This window comes from Pristiophorus japonicus, unplaced genomic scaffold (genome assembly GCF_044704955.1).
Source record: "Pristiophorus japonicus isolate sPriJap1 unplaced genomic scaffold, sPriJap1.hap1 HAP1_SCAFFOLD_288, whole genome shotgun sequence".
Taxonomy (NCBI): domain Eukaryota; kingdom Metazoa; phylum Chordata; class Chondrichthyes; family Pristiophoridae; genus Pristiophorus; species Pristiophorus japonicus.
This window is the reverse complement of record NW_027252646.1, coordinates 703,372-720,812: the sequence shown is the minus strand read 5'-3', so window position 1 is coordinate 720,812 and position 17,441 is coordinate 703,372. Positions and strand designations below refer to the sequence as shown.

General features: G+C 52.4%; 4 non-coding genes across 4 annotated transcripts; all 4 read left to right on the top strand.

Annotated features, from left to right (window-relative positions):
• The first annotated feature begins 3,860 nt into the window (after positions 1-3,860).
• Positions 3,861-3,933, top strand: trnat-agu (transfer RNA threonine (anticodon AGU)). The gene has a single exon. It is a non-coding gene; the product is annotated as a tRNA-Thr (tRNA).
• A 4,804-nt stretch (positions 3,934-8,737) lies between these two features.
• trnat-agu (transfer RNA threonine (anticodon AGU)) lies at positions 8,738-8,810 on the top strand. The gene has a single exon. It is a non-coding gene; the product is annotated as a tRNA-Thr (tRNA).
• A 661-nt stretch (positions 8,811-9,471) lies between these two features.
• Positions 9,472-9,544, top strand: trnat-ugu (transfer RNA threonine (anticodon UGU)). The gene has a single exon. It is a non-coding gene; the product is annotated as a tRNA-Thr (tRNA).
• Positions 9,545-12,611: 3,067 nt separating this feature from the next.
• trnat-ugu (transfer RNA threonine (anticodon UGU)) lies at positions 12,612-12,684 on the top strand. Its single transcript has one exon. It is a non-coding gene; the product is annotated as a tRNA-Thr (tRNA).
• The last annotated feature ends 4,757 nt before the right edge of the window (positions 12,685-17,441 follow it).

Sequence of the window (17,441 nt, the reverse complement as noted above, 5' to 3'; positions counted from 1 at the left end):
GTTAGAGCACTGGTCTAGTAAATCAGGGTCGTGGGTTCAAATCTCACTGGGGCATACTCAAAATTAGCTCAATATTTAAATTCACCGTCAATTAACAAGGGCTTTAATTATAAATATTAAACTGCTCTGATACCGACCCTGGAACAAAAGGCTGTCGTCTCCATTACACTTTCTCTCCATCCAAATCTCTCTCTGCCGACCCCCATTCTGCATCTTTTACCCCCTTTCCCGCGATCTCGCTTTGCCCGTCTCCCGCCTCCCTTGCCACACCCACTCTCTATCCTTTCCTGTCTCTCTCTCTCCCCCTTCCGCTCCCCACCTCTCATCCCCTTCCCCCTGTCTCTCAATTCTTTCCACATTCTACCCCAATATAAACTAGAGGTGATCCAAAACTCGGCTGACCCCGTGTCCTAACTCGCACCGAGTCCCACTCACCCATCACCCGCTGTGCTCGCTGCCCCGTGTCCTAACTCGCACCGAGTCCCACTCACCCATCACCCCCTGTGCTCGCTGCCCCGTGTCCTAACTCGCACCGAGTCCCATTCACCCATCACCCTCTGTGCTCGCTGCCCCGTGTCCTAACTCGCACCAAGTCCCGCTAACCCATCACCCTCTGTGCTCGCTGCCCCGTGTCCTAACTCACACCGAGTCCCACTCACCCATCACCCACTGTGCTCGCTGCCCCGTGTCCTAACTCGCACCGAGTCCCGCTCACCCATCACCCACTGTGCTCGCTGACCCGTGTCTTAACTCACACCAAGTCCCGCTCACCCATCACCCCCTGTGCTCGCTGCCCCGTGTCCTAACTCACACCAAGTCCCGCTCACCCATCACCCCCTGTGCTCGCTGCCCCGTGTCCTAACTCACACGGAGTCACGCTCATCCATCACCCCCTGTGCTCGCTGCCCCGTGTCCTAACTCACACCCAGTCCCGCTCACCCATCACCCCCTGTGCTCGCTGCCCCGTGTCCTAACTCGCACCGAGTCCCACTCACCCATCAGCCCCTGTTCTCACTGCCTCGTATCCTAACTCACACCGAGTCCCGCTCACCCATCACCCCCTGTGCTCACTGCCCCGTGTCCTAACTCACACCAAGTCCCGCTCACCCATCACCCCCTGTGCTCGCTGCCCCGTGTCCGAACTCGCACCCAGTCCCACTCACCCATCACCCTCTGTGCTCGCTGACCCGTGTCTTAACTCACACCAAGTCCCGCTCACCCATCACCCCCTGTGCTCGCTGCCCCGTGTCCTAACTCACACCAAGTCCCGCTCACCCATCACCCCCTGTGCTCGCTGCCCCGTGTCCTAACTCGCACCCAGTCCCGCTCATCATCACCCCCTGTGCTCGCTGCCCCGTGTCCGAACTCGCACCCAGTCCCGCTCACACATCACCCGCTGTGCTCGCTGCTCCTGTGTCCAAACTCACACCCAGTCCCACTCACCCATCAGCCCCTGTGCTCACTGCCTCGTATCCTAACTCACACCGAGACCCGCTCACCCATCACCCCCTGTGCTCACTGCCCCGTGTCCTAACTCACACCCAGTCCCGCTCACCCATCACCCCCTGTGCTCGCTGCCCCGTGTCCGAACTCGCACCCAGTCCCACACACCCATCACCCCCTGTGCTCGCTGCCCCGTGTCCTAACTCACACCCAGTCCCGCTCACCCATCACCCCCTGTGCTCGCTGCCCTGTGTCCTAACTCGCACCGAGTCCCACTCACCCATCAGCCCCTGTGCTCACTGCCTCGTATCCTAACTCACACCGAGACCCGCTCACCCATCACCCCCTGTGCTCACTGCCCCGTGTCCTAACTCACACCCAGTCCCGCTCACCCATCACCCCCTGTGCTCGCTGCCCCGTGTCCGAACTCGCACCCAGTCCCACACACCCATCACCCCCTGTGCTCACTGCCCCGTGTCCTAACTCGCACCGAGTCCCGCTCACCCATCACCCCCTGTGCTCACTGCCCACGTGTCCTAACTCGCACCCAGTCCCGCTCACCCATCACCCACTGTGCTCGCTGCCCTACATTGGCTCCCGGTTAAGCAACACCTCGATTTCAAAATTCTCATCCTTGTTTACAAATCCCTCCATGACGCTCGCCCCTCCCTATCTCTGTAACTTCCTCCAGCGTCTACACCCCTCCCTATCTCTATAACCTCCTCCAGCACCTACACCCCTCCCTATCTCTATAACCTCCTCCAGCACCTACACCTCTCCCTATCTCTGTAACCTCCTCCAGCCCCTACACCCCTCCCTATCTCTGTAATCTCCTCCAGCCCCACAACCCCCCGAGATGTCTGCACTCCTCTAATTCTGCCCTCCTGACCATCCCTGATTATAATCGCTCCACCATCGGTGGCCGTGCCTTCTGTTGCCTGGGCCCCAAGCTCTGGAACTCCCTCCTTAAACCTCTCCACCTCTCTACCTCTCTGTCCTCCTTCAAGACTCTCCTTAAAACCGACCTCTTCACCTGCGCTAATTTCTACTTTTGTGGCTCGGTGTCAAATTTTTATCCCATAATCCTCCTGTGGAGCACCTTGGGACGTTTCACTCCGTTAAAGGCGCTATATAAATACACATTATTGTTGGTGTTCCCTCTGTCTCTCCTCTTCCCCGTCTCTCTCTCACACCTTCCCCTCACTCTCCCCTTCCCTCTCTCTCACTCCTTCCCCTCACTCTCCCCTTCCCTCTCTCTCACTCCTTCCCCTCACTCTCCCCTTCCCTCTCTCTCATTCCTTCCCCTCACTCTCCCCTTCCCTATCTCTCACTCCTTCCCCTCACTCTCCCCTTCCCTCTCTCTCATTCCTTCCCCTCACTCTCCCCTTTCCTCTCTCTCACTCCTTCCCCTCACTCTCCCCTTCCCTCTCTCTCACACCTTCCCCTCACTCTCCTATTGCCACTCTCTCACTCCTTCCCCTCACTCTCCCCTTCCCTCTCTCTCACTCGTTCCCCTCACTCTCTACTTCCTTCTCTCTCACTTCTTCCCTTCACTCTCCCCTTCCCGCTCTCTCACTCCTTCCCCTCACTCTCCCCTTCCCTCCCTCTCACTCCTTCCCCTCAATCTCCCCTTCCCTCTCTCTCACTCCTTCCCCTCACTCTCCCCTTCCCTCCTCTCTCACTCCTTCCCCTCACTCTCCCCTTCCCTCTCTCTCACTCCTTCCCCTCTCTCTCCCCGTCCCTCTCTCTTCCTCTAGTAGAGCCCCACCTAGTGGACTACCAATGTAATAACAACTACTGACACGCTCCTCTCTCTCTCCATCTCTCTCTCTCTCTCGCCTTCCCCCCTCACTCACTCCTTCCCTCTCCCTGTTCCTTTCCCCCACTTTCTCCCCTTCCCACTCTCCACTCCTCTCTCTCCACTCACTCCTCAATCTCTCCCCTCCCTCTCTCTCTCTCTCTCCTTTCCCTTCTGACTTTCCCCTTCCCCCCTCTAACCCCTTCCGGCTCGAGAGACAGTGTGTGACAGAGAGAAAGTGATAGAGAGACAGAGACAGAGACTGAGAAAGAGAGAGAAACAGAGAGAGTGTGTGAGAGAGAGAGAGAGAGACAGAGAGACAGTGATAGAGAGACGGAGAGAGAGACTGAGAAAGAAAGACAGAGAGAGAGACTGAGAAACATACACAGAGACACAGAGAGACTGAGAGAGAAAGAGAGACAGAGCCAGAGTGTGACTGAGTTGCCTTGGGATGTTTTACTACGTGAAAGACCCGATATATCGATGTTGAGAGGCGAATATTGAAGAGACGGAGGCAGGAGTCTGGGGGATGAGACACAATCTGAGCGTTTCATTGACCCCTCCTCATTCTTCAAACACACAGCACTAACTGGGGAATGACCCACAACCCCGGGCAGGTGGTTCCATAGCTCAGGGGTTAGAGCACTGGTCTAGTAAACCAGGGGTCGTGGGTTCAAATCTCACTGGGGTCTACTCACAATTAATTCAGTATTTAAATACAGTGTCAATTAACAACAGGTTAAATTATAAATGTTAAACAGCTCTGAGACTGACCCTGGAATAACAGGCTCCCCTCACAACCTTCTCTCTCTCTGCCTGACATGTTTTACATCTTTTTTCCGCTATCTCGCTTTTCCTGTCTCACATTCCTCTCTTCTCTCCCCTCCCTCCTGTATCTCTCTTTTCCCTTTTTTTCAGATTCTTCCATTCTCCCTCTCTCTCCCCTTCCTTTCTCTCTCTCCCCTGTCTCCTCCCTCTCTCCTCTCCCCTTCTCTCTCTCCCCTTCCCGTCCCTCTCTCGCCTTCCATCTCTTTCTCTCCCCTTCCGCTCTCTCCTACTCCCCTCTCTCACTCCTTTCCTTTCTCTCTATCTCTCTCCTTCCCCCTCTCTCTGTCCCCTCCCTCTCTTTCCCCTCCCCCTCTCTCTCTTCCCTTCCGCTCTCTCTTCCTCCCTGTCTCCCCTTCCAACTCTCTCTCACTCCTTCCTACCTCTCTCCCTTTCCCACTATCTCGCTTTCCCCGTCTCTCACTGTGATATATTCACAGAGCACAGCACACACAGCTCCTAACAAGGCAGGCAGCGATCTCGGAATCCTCCGGAAATCTGCCTGGTTCAGTTTAATTATTAACTCTGCAGTTGCAGTACACAATATGTCCACATCCACAGTGTGGAGCTACAAACATTACAAGCTTACAGACATTACACTCACTCATTCCCCTCTCTAACCCTCTCCCCTCACTGTCTCTCCTTTTCACTCTCCGCTTCCCTCTCCTTCCTCCCTCTCTTTCGTCCCCTCCCAGCCCTTCCTCCTCTCTCTCTCTCTCTTTTTTCCATTTCTTTTCAGATTTCCCCCTTCTCCCTCTCTCTCCCCTTCACCACCCGCTTTTTCCCCTTTCCCCTCTATCACTCCTTCCCCCTCTCTCTCACTCCTTCCACTCTCTCTTTCCCCTTCCCCTCTCTTTCCCACTCCTTCCCCTCTCTATCTCTCCCCTTCCCCTCCCGCTCTTTCACATTCCCAACTTTCCCTTTTCCCTTCCCCTCTCTTTACCTCTCCTTCCCCACACTCTCTCTCCCCTTCCCCTCTCTCACTCTCTACTTCCCCTCTCTCCCCTTCCCTCTCTGCTTTCATTCTCTCACTCCTTCTCCTCTCTCTTCTTCCTCCTCTATCTTCCCTCTCTCTCCCCTTCCCCTTCCCTCCCTCCCCTCCTCTCTCTCTCTCTCTCTTCTCCCTTCCTTTTCAGATTCCCCCCTTCTCCCTGGTGTGAATGGTTTTGATCCTGGCCCAATTGCTAGACGGATGTTTCTAATCGCCCTCACCTTACGAAAGTTCTGTACCCGGGGATTATTATTCAGAGTGTAAATGGAATGAGTTACAGACAGGAAAGCCTCGGTGAAACACCGTTACTGATATTTATTAGGTCTAACATACACTGGGTAAAACATGCACTACTAAACGCAATCACTGTCTGTGTGGAGATTAATATCCAGGTTACAAACAACATACACACAGTACGGAACTGAGGACCGGTCCCATGCAGTCATTCCCTTGTTGCTACGGTGGATTCTAACTCCACCCTGAACAACGAATTACCTCATCACACAAGCCCCTTCCCCTGGCTCAACCAAACAAAGCTCCCTCCCCAGAATCGCCCCGAAAAAGCTTCACTTCTGAGAAAGAACCCTGAGCCGTTACACCTCACCTGGGCCACCTCTGGTTACTGGCTTGGGACACCCGCGACCATGTTCACCAGCACACACACAGTCGCTCTCGATCGCTCAGCTCAGCCGTGGGAAGTCACTGCCCTGGAGGTCGTACCCCGTGAGGGGTACGTGGTTCTCAGTCTCAGCGCCTTCTTCTGTCGAACTGTTGCTTCCCCCTCTGGTACGTCTTCTTGTTCCGTCGATCTCGGTGGAGCGAGAGCGAGAGGGAGCACGAGAACGGTGGAAAAGTGACTATCTTTATCGGAGTCGAGCTACCCCTATCTGTCCCACCAAACTTTTGTTTCGAAGCGCTCCGCTGCTTAGTCAGTGATGGGCCATCATCAGACCCACGTGTGTTCTGTGATTGGACGAATGGCCCTGAGTCTGGGACATATCTCGCTCGGTGTGTTGGGAAAAAACTGGCTCCTCTTCACCTGGCCAGGCTGTGGGTTCATTGTTCAGCTTCCCGTCTGAGACTGGAGATGGGAAGTGCTTTCGCGTTCGAGTGGCTTTCTAATCTGGTCACTGGCTTCACGTGAACGGGTGCCTCAGGTTCCTGAGCCCCTTTGTCAGTGGCCCCCCCTTCCTTTTGCTGGGACTGACGGGTGAACCTTTACATCCTGGGTTTTGTCACAGACAGCCGCCATGTGGTCTCCAGAGTTTTAACAAACCAGCGTTTTCACGGACCTGCACAGGGAGATCCCATCACAGGGAAAATACCCTCAGAGACAAACCCTACAAAGTCCACGCAATATTCTCGACTGAGTCCATTCTTTAACCAGAGACTTTGCGATCTCTTCACTCTCTCTCCCCTTCCCATCTCTCTCCCTCTCTTTCCCCTCCCCCTCTCTCTCTCCCCTTTCCCTCTCTTTCTCTCCCCTTCCCCCCTCTCCCCTTCCCTCTCTACATTCATTCCCTCTTCACACGTTCCCCTCTCTCTCCCCTCCCTCTCTTTCCACTACCCAATCTCTCCCCCTTCTCTCCGCTTACCCCATTGCCGTTTCACTCTCCCTTTCCCTCTCCCTTCCCCTCCGTCCGCTCTCTCGCTTTCTCTTCCCTTTCTTTTCAGATTCTCCACTTCTCCCTCTCTCTCCCCTTCCTTTCTCTCTCTGTCACCTCCCTCTCTCCCCTTCCCCTCTCTCCCCTTCCACTGTCTCTCACTCCTTTCCCCTTTCTCTCCCCTTCCCCTCTCTCTCACTCCTTCCCCCTCTCTCTCACTCCTTCCCCCTCTCTCTCACTCCTTTCCCCTTTCTCTCCCCTTCCCCTCTCTCTCGCTCCTTCCACCACTCTCTCCCCTTCCCCTCTCTCTCACTCCTTCCCCCTCGGTCTCCCCTTCCCCTCTCACTCACTCCTTCCCCCCTCTCTCACTCCTTCCCCTATCTCTCTCCCCTCCCCCTCTCTCTCACTCCTTCCCTCTCTCTCTCACTCCTTCCCCCACTCTCTCTCCCCTTCCCCTCTCTCTCGCTCCTTCCACCACTCTCTCCCCTTCCGCTCTCTGTCACTCCTTCCCCCCTCTCTCTCCCCTCACCCTCTCTCTCACTCCTTCCCCCTCTCTCTCCCCTCCCCCTCTCTCTCACTCCTTCCCTCTCTCTCACTCCTTTCCCCTTTCTCTCCCCTTCCCCTCTCTCTCGCTCCTTCCCCCTATCTCTCTCCCCTTCCCCTCTCTCTCACTCCTTCCCCCTATCTCTCTCCCCTCCCCCTCTCTCTCACTCCTTTCCCCTCTCTCTCACTCCTTCCCCCACTCTCTCCCCTTCCCCTCTCTCTCACTCCTTCCCCCCTCTCTCTCCCCTCACCCTCTCTCTCACTCCTTCCCCCTCTCTCTCCCCTCCCCCTCTCTCTCCCCTTCTCCTCCCTCTCTCACTCCTTCCCCGTCTCTCTCACTCCTTCCACTCTCTCTTTTCCCTTCCCCTCTCTTTCCTGCTCCTTCCCCTGTCTTTCACAGAACAGGTGGCTCCATAGCTCAGGGGTTAGAGCACTGATCTAGTAAACCAGGGGTTATGAGTTCAAATGTCACTGGGGCCTATTCACAATTAGTTTTATATTTAAATTTGCAGTCAATTAACAAGGGTTTTAATTATAAATATTAAAAAGCTCCGAGACCGACCCTGAAACAACAGGTTCTCATCTCTCTTACACTCTCTCTCTCTCCCTTCCCCATCACGACCCGTTCTACATCTTTTTACCCCTCACTCCCTGTCCTGCTATCTCGCTTTCCCCGTCTCTCCCTCATTCCCCTCTCTCTCCTCTCTCCCCTTCCCTCTCTACTTTCATTCTCTCCCCACTCCTTCCCCCTCTCTCCCCTTCCCCTCTCTCCCCTTCCCTCTCTACTTTCATTCTCTCCCCACTCCTCCCCCCCTCTCTCCCCTTCCCCTCTCTCCCCTTCCCTCTCTACTTTAATTCTCTCCTCACTCCTTCCCCCTCTCTCCCCTTCCCCTCTCTCCCCTTCCCTCTCTACTTTCATTCTCTCCCCACTCCTTCCCCCTCTCTCCCCTTCCCCTCTCTCCCCTTCCCTCTCTACTTTCATTCTCTCCCCACTCCTTCCCCCTCTCTCCCCTTCCCCTCTCTCCCTTTCCCCCTGAGAGACACACAGAGAGAAAGTGAGTGTGTGAGAGAGACAGAGAGAGAGTGAGAAAGTGTTGTGTGTGCAATAACTCAACAGACAGATTACTGTCAACTCCGAACAGGTACACACCTGGCTCTACTTTATTAGGGCCCAAAGTGATTACATTACAAGATGGCTGGCCTTTTATACCGAGGCCACACACGCGTGTGTACAGCCCAATGACCTCCGACAGTGGCCCCACCTGGTGGCTAGTAACCCCAAGCATACATACATGACAGAAAGAGAGAGACAGAGAGACAGAGAGACAGAGAGATTGAGCCAGAGTGTGACTGAGTTGCCTTGGGATGTTTTACTACGTGAAAGACCCGATATATCGATGTTGAGAGGTGAATATTGAAGAGACGGAGGCAGGAGTCTGGGGGATGAGACACAATCTGAGCGTTTCACTGACCCCTCCTCATTCTTCAAACACACAGCACTAACTGGGGAATGACCCACATCCCAAAGCAGGTGGTTCCATAGCTCAGGGGTTAGAGCACTGGTCTAGTAAACCAGGGGTCATGGGTTCAAATCTCACTGGAGCCAACTCAAAATTAGTTCAGTATTTAAATACACTGTCAATTAACAAGGGGTTTAATTATAAATATTAACAACTCTGAGACTGACCCTACAAACAACAGGCCTCTGTCTTGCAGACACTCTCTCCGCTTTCCAGGTCAAGATCCGTTCTGCATTTTTTTTTTCCTGCAATCTCACTTTCTCCATCTCTCACTCCTTCCCCTCTGTCTCCCCTTTCCCTCTCTCTCCCCTTCCCCTCTCTCCCCTTCCGCTCCCTCCCCTCCCTCCTCTCTCTCCCTCTTTTGCCTTTCTTTTCAGATTCTCCCCTGCTCCCTCCCTCTCCCCTTCCTTTCTCTCTCCCCTGCCTCCTCCCTCTCTCGACTTCCCATCTCTCTCCCCTCCCCCTTTCGCTCTCCCCCATTCTGCTCTCTCCCATTCCCCTCTGGCTGACTCCTTCCCCCTCTCTCTCCCATTCCCTCTCCCACTCATTCCCCTCTCTCCCTCCTTTTACAACTTACAAGCACTAATCTCTCTCACAGAGCCGACACCGACACGATGGGCCGAATGGCCCTCCTTGTGCACTGTAAGATTCTGTCAATGTTCAGGGATGAATCACCGAGAATGATTATTCGGGCCCCACCTCCTTGTTAACAATAGTAAGATGTAAACAGGAGCTGGTGTTACAGGTGGCTCCATAGCTCAGGGGTTAGAGCACTGGTCTTGTAAACTAGGGATCGTGGGTTCAAATCTCACTGCGGCCAACTCAAAATTATCTCAGTATTTAAATTAGCAAGGGCTTTAATTGTAAATATGGTTGAAAACTTTATGAAGATGGAGAGTGACAGAGTTAATTCAGAGATGAGGGCCCTGAAGTTTAGGAAACTTTGATGGTGTGAGATGTGAATAGACTGGCCAGTGATCCTTGTTGGATTGACAATGGCAAACATTTGAAGATCACATGGATGAACTCCAACAATTGTACATCCCTGTCTGGAGTAAAAATAGAATGGGGAATGTGGCTCACAAGGGAAATGAAGGATAGTGTTAAATCCAAGGAAGAGGCATATAAATTGGCCAGAAAAAGCAGCAAACCTGAGGACTGGGAGAATTTTGTAACACAGCAGAGGAGGACAAAGGGTTTTAACCAGGAGGGGGGAAAATAGATTATGAGAGGAAGCTTGCAGGCTTCTAAAAAAATTAGTGACGACAAACAGATCCCTTGCAGTCAGATTCAGGTGAATTTATAATGGGGAACAAAGAAATGGCGGACCAGTTAAACAAATACTTTGGTTCTGTCTTCATGAAGGAAGACACAAATAATCTTCTGGAAATACTAGGGGACCGAGGGTCTCGTGAGAAGGGGGAACTGAAGGATATCCTTATTAGGCGGGAAATTGATGGGATTGAAGGCCGATAAATCCCCAGGGCCTGATAGCTTGCATCCCAGAGTACTTAAGGAAGTGGCCCTTGAAATAATGGATGCATTGGTGATCATTTTACAACAGTCTATTGACTCTGGATCGGTTCCTATGGACTGGAGGGTAACTAATGTTATGCTCTGTTTAAAAAAGGAGGGAGAAAGCGGGTAATTATAGACCGGTTAGCCTGACATCGGTAGTGGGGAAAATGATGGAATCAATTATTAAAGATGAAATAGCAACACATTTGGAAAGCAGTGACAGGATCGGTCCAAGTCAGCATGGATTTATGAAAGGGAAATCATGCTAGACAAATCTTCAAGAATTTTTTGAGGATGTAACTAGTAGAGTGGACAAGGGAGAACCAGTGGATGTGGTGTATTTGGACTTTCAAAAGGCTTTTGACAAGGTTCCACACAAGAGATTGGTGTGCAAAATCAAAGCACATGGTATTGGGGGTAATGTACTGACATGGATAGAGAAATGGTTGACAGACAGGAAGCAGAGAGTCGGGATAAACGGGTCCTTTTCAGAGTGGCAGGCAGTGACTAGTGGGGTGCCGCAGGGCTCAGTGTTGGGACCCCAGCTATTTACAATATACATTAATGATTTGGATGAGGGAATTGAGTGTAATATCTTCAAGTTTGCAGATGACACGAAGCTGGGTGGCAGTGTGAGCTGTGAGGAGGATGCTAAAAGTGTGTTGGGTGACTTGGACAGGTTAGGTGAGTGGACAAATGCATGGCAGATGCAGTATAATGTGGATAAGTGTGAGGTTATCCACTTTGGTGGCAAAAACATGAAGGCGAATATTATCTGAATGGCGGCAGATTAGGAAAAGGGGAGGTGCAACGAGACCTGGGTGTCATGGTACATCAGTCATTGAAAGTTGGCATGCAGGTACAGCAGGTGGAGAAGAAGGCAAATGGTATGTTGGCCTTCATAGCGAGAGGATTTGAGTAGAGGAGCAGGGAGGTCTTACTGCAGTTGTACAGGGCCTTGGTGAGGCCTCACCTGGAATATTGAGTTCAGTTTTGGTCTCCTAATCTGAGGACGGACATTCTTGCTATTGAGGGAGTGCAGCGAAGGTTCACCAGACTGATTCCCGGGATGGCTGGACTGACATATGAGGAGAGACTGGATCGACTGGGCTTATATTCACTGGAATTTAGAAGGATGAGAGGGGATCTCATAGAAACATATAAAATTCTAACGGGACTGGACAGGTTAGATGCAGGAAGAATGTTCCCGATGTTCGGGAAGTCCAGAACCAGGGGACATAGTCTAAGGATAAGGCGTAAGCCATTTAGGACTGAGATGAGGAGAAATTTCTTCACTCAGAGAGTTGTTAACCTGTGGAATTCCCTGCCGCAGAGAGTTGTTGATACCAGTTCATTGGATATATTCAAGAGGGAGATAGATATGGCCCTTACGGCTAAAGGGATCAAGGGGTATGGAGAGAAAGCAGGAATGGGGTACTGAGGGAATGATCAGTCATGATCTTATTGAATGGTGGTGCAGGCTCGAAGGGCCGAATGGCCTACTCCTGCACCTATTTTCTGTGTTTCTATGTTTCGATGTAAGAAAGAACCAAAGTATTTGTTCAATTGGACTGCCATTTCTTTGTTCCCCATTATAAATTCACCTGATTCTGACTGCAAGGGACCTACATTTGTCTTCACTAATTGTTTTCTCTTCACATATCTATAGAAGCTTTTGCAGTCAGTTTTTATGTTCCCTGCAAGCTTACTCTCATACTTTACTTACCCCGTCCTAATTAAACCCTTAGTCCTCCTCTGCTGAATTCTAAACAACAGACTCCCCTCACACCCTTCCCCCTCTCCTCTTCTCGTCTCTCTGACACTCTCCCCTTCCAAATCTCTCTCTCCCTTCTCCATCATGTCCCGTTCTACATCATTTTACCCCCTCTGCCTTTCCCGCTATCTCACTTTCCACATCTGTCATTCATTCCCTTCTCCCCCCTTCCCCCTCCCTCACCTCACCCTCTCTCCTTCCCCCTCTCTCTCTTCCCCCTCTCTCCTTTCATTCTCTCCCCACTCCTTCCTCTCTCTCCTTTCTCCTCTATCTTCCCTCTCTCTCTCTCCGCTCCCTCTCTCTCTTTCCCCGCCCGCTCTTTCCCCGACCCAGTCTCTCCCCACTCTCTCCCCTTCCCCTCTGCCCTTTCACTCTCCTCTCTCTTTTCCCTTTCTTTTCCCTTTCTTTTCAGATTCTCCCCTTCTCCCTCTCTCTCCCCTTCCTTTCTCTTTCACCTGACTCCCCTCTTTCTCCCCTCCACCTCTCTCTCACTCCTTCCACTCTCTCCCCTTCCCCCTCGATCTCACTCCTTCCACTCGCTCTTTTCCTTTCCCCTCTCTTTTCTGCTCCTTCCCCTGTTTTTCCCAAAGCATTTGGCTCCATAGCTCAGGGGTTAGAGCACTGGTCTTGTAAACCAGGGGTTCTGAATTCAAATCTCACTGGGGCCGACTCAAAATCAGTTTAATATTTAAATTCAATGTCAATTAATAAGTGTTTTAAACATAAATATTAAACAGCTCCGAGACTGACCCTGCAGCAATCGTCTCCTCTTGTCTCCAGTAATCTCTCTATCCCTTCCCATTCTACATCTTTTTCCTGCTGTATAACTTTCCCCGTCTTTCACACACTCCACTCTCCCCCGCTCACCCTCTCTCCTTCCCCCTGTCTCTCCCCTTCCCCTCTCTCCCCCCCCATCCTTTCACTCTCTCTCTCTCCGTCCCCCCTCTCTATCCCCTCGCCCCTCTATCTCTCTCCCCATTCCCTGCTCTCTTTCCCCTTCACGTCTCTTTCCCACTCCTCCACTCTCGCTCTCCCATTCCCCTCCCACATTCACCTTCCTGCCTCTCTCTCACTCTCCACTTCCCCTCTCTCCCCTTCTCTCTCACTTTCATTCACCCCCCACTCCTTCCCTCTCTCTCCCCTCCCACTCATTCCCCGACCACCCTCTCTCCCCTTCCCCCTCTGCCTTTTCACTCTCCCTTTCCCTCTCCCCTCCCCTCTCTCTCCTCCCCGACCTCCTCCGTCTCTCTCGTTTCCCTTTCTTTTCACATTCTCCCCTTCTCCCTCTCTTTCCCGTTCCCATCTCTCCTCTCCCCTTCTCTCTCTCCCCTTCCCCCTCCCTCTCATTCCTTCTACCTCTCTCTCACTCCTTTCACTCTCTCTCTCCGCTTCCCCCTCTCTCTACCCTTCCACTCTCTCTCTCACTCCTTCCCCCTCTTTTTCCCTTTCCCCCCTCTTTCCCCTGCCACACCGCTCCCTTCCCCCCCTCTCTCTCCCCTTCCCGCTCTCTTCTTCCCTGTCTCCATTCCCTCTCTGTCCCCATCCCTCTCTCACTCCTCCCCTCTCTTCCCCTCCCCCTCTTTCCCCTCTCCCCTCTCTCCCTCCCTTCCACACTCTCTCTCTCTCCCCTTCTGCTCCCTCTCTCTCCCCTTCCCTCCCTCCCTCTCTCTCTCCCCTCCCTCTCTCTCTCCCCTTCCCCATCTCTCTCACTCCTTCCCCCTCTCTCTCTCCCCTTCCTCCTCTGTCTCCCCTTCCCCCTCTCTCTCACTCCTTCCACTCTCTCTTTTCCCTTCCCCTCTCTTTCCTGTTCCTTCCCCTGTCTCCATAGCTCAGGGGCTAGAACACTGGTCTAGTAAACCAGCGGTCGTTAGTTCAAATCTCACTGGGGCCTACTTGAAATTAGTTCAGTATTTAAATTCGCTGTCAATTAACAAGTGTTATAATTATAAATATTAAACAGCTCTGAGACTGACCCTGGAATAATAGGCTTCCCTCTCCCCTTCCAAATCTCTCTCTGTCTTCCCCATCATGACCCGTTCTACATCTTATTTCTGGCTTTCCGCTCTCTCCACTTCCCTCTCTAATTACATTCTCTCTCTCCTTCCTCCTCCATCTTCCCCCTCTCTAATGACATTCTCTCACTCCTTCCTCCTCTATCTTCTCTCTCCCTTTCCGCTCTCTCCACTTCCCTCTCTAATTACATTCTCTCACTCCTTCCTCCTCCAGCTTCCCCCTCGAGAGATGGCGAGTGAGAGATTGAGGCAGAGTGTGACTGAGTTGCCTTGGGATGTTTTACTACGTGAAAGGCCCGATATTCGTTGGAATTCAGAAGAATGAGAGGTGATCTTATCGAAATGTTTCAGATTATGAGGGGGCTTGACAAGGTGGATGCAGAGAGGATGTTTCCACTGATGGGGGAGACTAGAACTAGGGGGCATGATCTTAGTATAAGGGGCCTCCCATTTAAAACTGAGATGAGGAGAAATTTCTTCTCTCAGAGGGTTGTAAATCTGTGGAATTCGCTGCCTCAGAGAGCTGTGGAAGCCGGGACATTGAATAAATTTAAGACAGAGATAGACAGTTCCTTAACCGATAAGGGGATAAGGGGGCGGGCAGGGAAGTGGAGCTGAGTCCATGATCGTTTCAGCCATGATCGTATTAAATGGCGGAGCAGACTCGAGGGGCCGTCTGGCCTACTCCTGCTCCTATTTCTTATGTTGCCCTCTCTCTCCCCTTCCCCTCCCTCTCTTTTCCCTTCCCCCCTCTCTCTCACTACACTTCTGCTCTCTCCCCTTCCCCACTCCTTCTCACTCCTTCCCCTCTCTCTTCCCCTCGCTCTCTTTCCCACTCCTTCCTGTCTCTCTCACCCGCTTCCCCTCTCTCTTCCACCCTCTCTCCCCTTCCCCTTATTTCTCTCTCCCCTTGCAGTCTCTCTCTCCCTTCCCCTTCACGACCTGTTCTTAATCTTGTTACCCCTCTCTCACTTTCCCGCTATCTCACTTTCCCCGTCTCTCACTCATTCCCCTCTTCCCCCTTCACCCTCCCTCGCCCCACCTTCTTCCCTTCCCTCCTCTCACTCCTTCCCCCTCTCTCACTCCGTCCCCCTCTCTCCCCTCCCTCTCCCCCTCTCCCCCCTTCACCTCTGCCATTTCACTCTCCCTCCCCTCTCTTTCCTCCCCTCCCTCCTCTCTCTCTTCCCTTTCTTTTCAGATTCTCCCCTTCTCCCTCTCTCTCCCCTTCCTTTCTCTCTCCCTACCTCCTCCTTCTCTCCTCATCCCCTCTCTCCCCTTCCCCTCTCTCTCACACCTTCCCCCTCTTTCTCACTCCTTCCACCTCTCTCTCACTCATTCCCTCTCTCTCCCCTTCCCTCTCACTTTCCCCTTCGACTCTCTCTCTCCCCTTCCCTCTCTCTATCCCCTTCCCCTCTCTCTCACTCCTTCCATTCTCTCTTTTCCCTTCCCCTCTCTTTCCTGCTCCTTACCCCTGTCGTTCCCAGAGTAGGTGGCTCCATAGGTCAGGGGTCAGGGGTTAGAGCACTGGTCTTGTAAACCAGGGGTTGTGAGTTCAAATCTCACTGGGGCTCACTCAAGATTTAAATTCACTGTCAATTAACAATGGCTTTAATTATAAATATAACCAGCTCTGAGACCGACTCTGGAACAACAGGCTCCCCTCTCCTCTCCTTGTCTCCCTCACACTCTCTCTTCCCCTTCCAAATCTTTCTCTGCCACCCCCATCACTGTTATGTTCAGAATAAATCCACGGGACCGGATCGTAAGCTGACTCACTGGGGCCTACTCAAAATTAGATCAGTATTTAAATTCACCGTCAATTAATAAGGGATTTAGTTATAAATATTAAACATCTTTGAGACTGATCCTGAAACTGCTCTTGTATTCACTGGAGTTCAGAAGAATGAGAGGGGACCTCATAGAAACGTTTAAAATTCTGACGGGGTTAGACAGGTTATAGATGCAGGAAGAATGTTCCCAATGTTGGGGAAGTCCAGAACCAGGGGACACAGTCTAAGGATAAGGGGGAAGCCATTTAGGACCGAGATGAGGAGGAATTTCTTCACCCAGAGAGTGGTGAACTTGTGGAATTCTCTACCACAGAAAGTTGTGAGGCCAATTCACTAAATATATTCAAAAAGGAGTTAGATGAAGTCCTTACTACTAGGGGGATCAAGGGGTATGGTGGAAAGCAGGAATGGGGTACTGAAGTTGCATGTTCAGCCATGAACTCATTGAATGGCGGTGCAGGCTAGAAGGGCCGAATGGCCTACTCCTGCACCTAGTTTCTATGTTTCTATGAAACTATTGTGACCTTGGTCTCTTTATTGAGACCCCAGAGTGGGGAAGCAGCATGGTGGATCACCTTATGTACCTGCTTGTCCGAGGGTGCACAAGTGACCCTTAGGCCTCCCACAGGTGTGCCCCCTAGTGGCAAGTCTGACATATTGGTGAGGTTTAGGTGCATACATAACATCACTCCCCCCCCCCCTGCCCCCTCCAAAGGCTTATGTACCAGTTATTTGCAAGTTGAGGCGATATGACGCCCTGTGTCCCCGGGTCGATCACCTGATTTGAATTCCTGGCCTGGGTGAGTTGGTCGGAACGTTGCTGCCCGGCCGAGTGCCTGGTGTGATGGGACAGACGTGGCCAGGTCCTTTCACAATAGTGGCCTGCTTATCGATAGTTTGCAGTCTGGTCTGGTCCAAACGCTTTCTGCGTTTGCTCAGTACATGGTTTCACAACCAAACACTCCATTTTCATCACACACACACACACACTCCATTCCCCTCTTTGTCTCACACAGTGCTCTCGGCCCCATCTGGGGGCCCTGAATATTGTCCACGTCACTTATTCTGATGTGGCGTGGAGGGGGGCCGTACGATCGTGGTGCATTCTCTGCTGATAGCAGGCGGAAGGCTCGGTCCTGAGCGACTCTGTCCGGTGACTGCGTAGCAACCCGGGTCAGCCGGGGTCTGTAGGGAGTCTACCGCGACACGTGTGGTGCTCGGCTTGGTGGTCTGGGCTGCCCGCTGCGGACTATTGTCGCTGACCCTAAGGCCTGGAGAGCCCAGGATGGGCCGATACGGCCCTGAGACTTTCAGTGGTAGCGGGAGGCCGTGTGGTCCCCCGTGGATCCTGGGACGTAGTACGGAGGTTCCCGCACCACCGACTGTGTGTAGCCTCCCTGCCTTTCTTTGTAACACGTTGCAGGGTTTGCCCCACAGGGGGGGGGGGGCAATCTGATGGGATGATCATTACGTCTTTGCGACGGATAAGCTGCAACACTCCCGTCTGGCGGTTCGCCGTGAGCAGGCGGTAATGTGATAACACATCACTTGCTACAAGTACTTTGTCAGATACATATACGACCGATTGTTGTTTGCCCGCTACTTTGGCTTGTTTTAACGTAC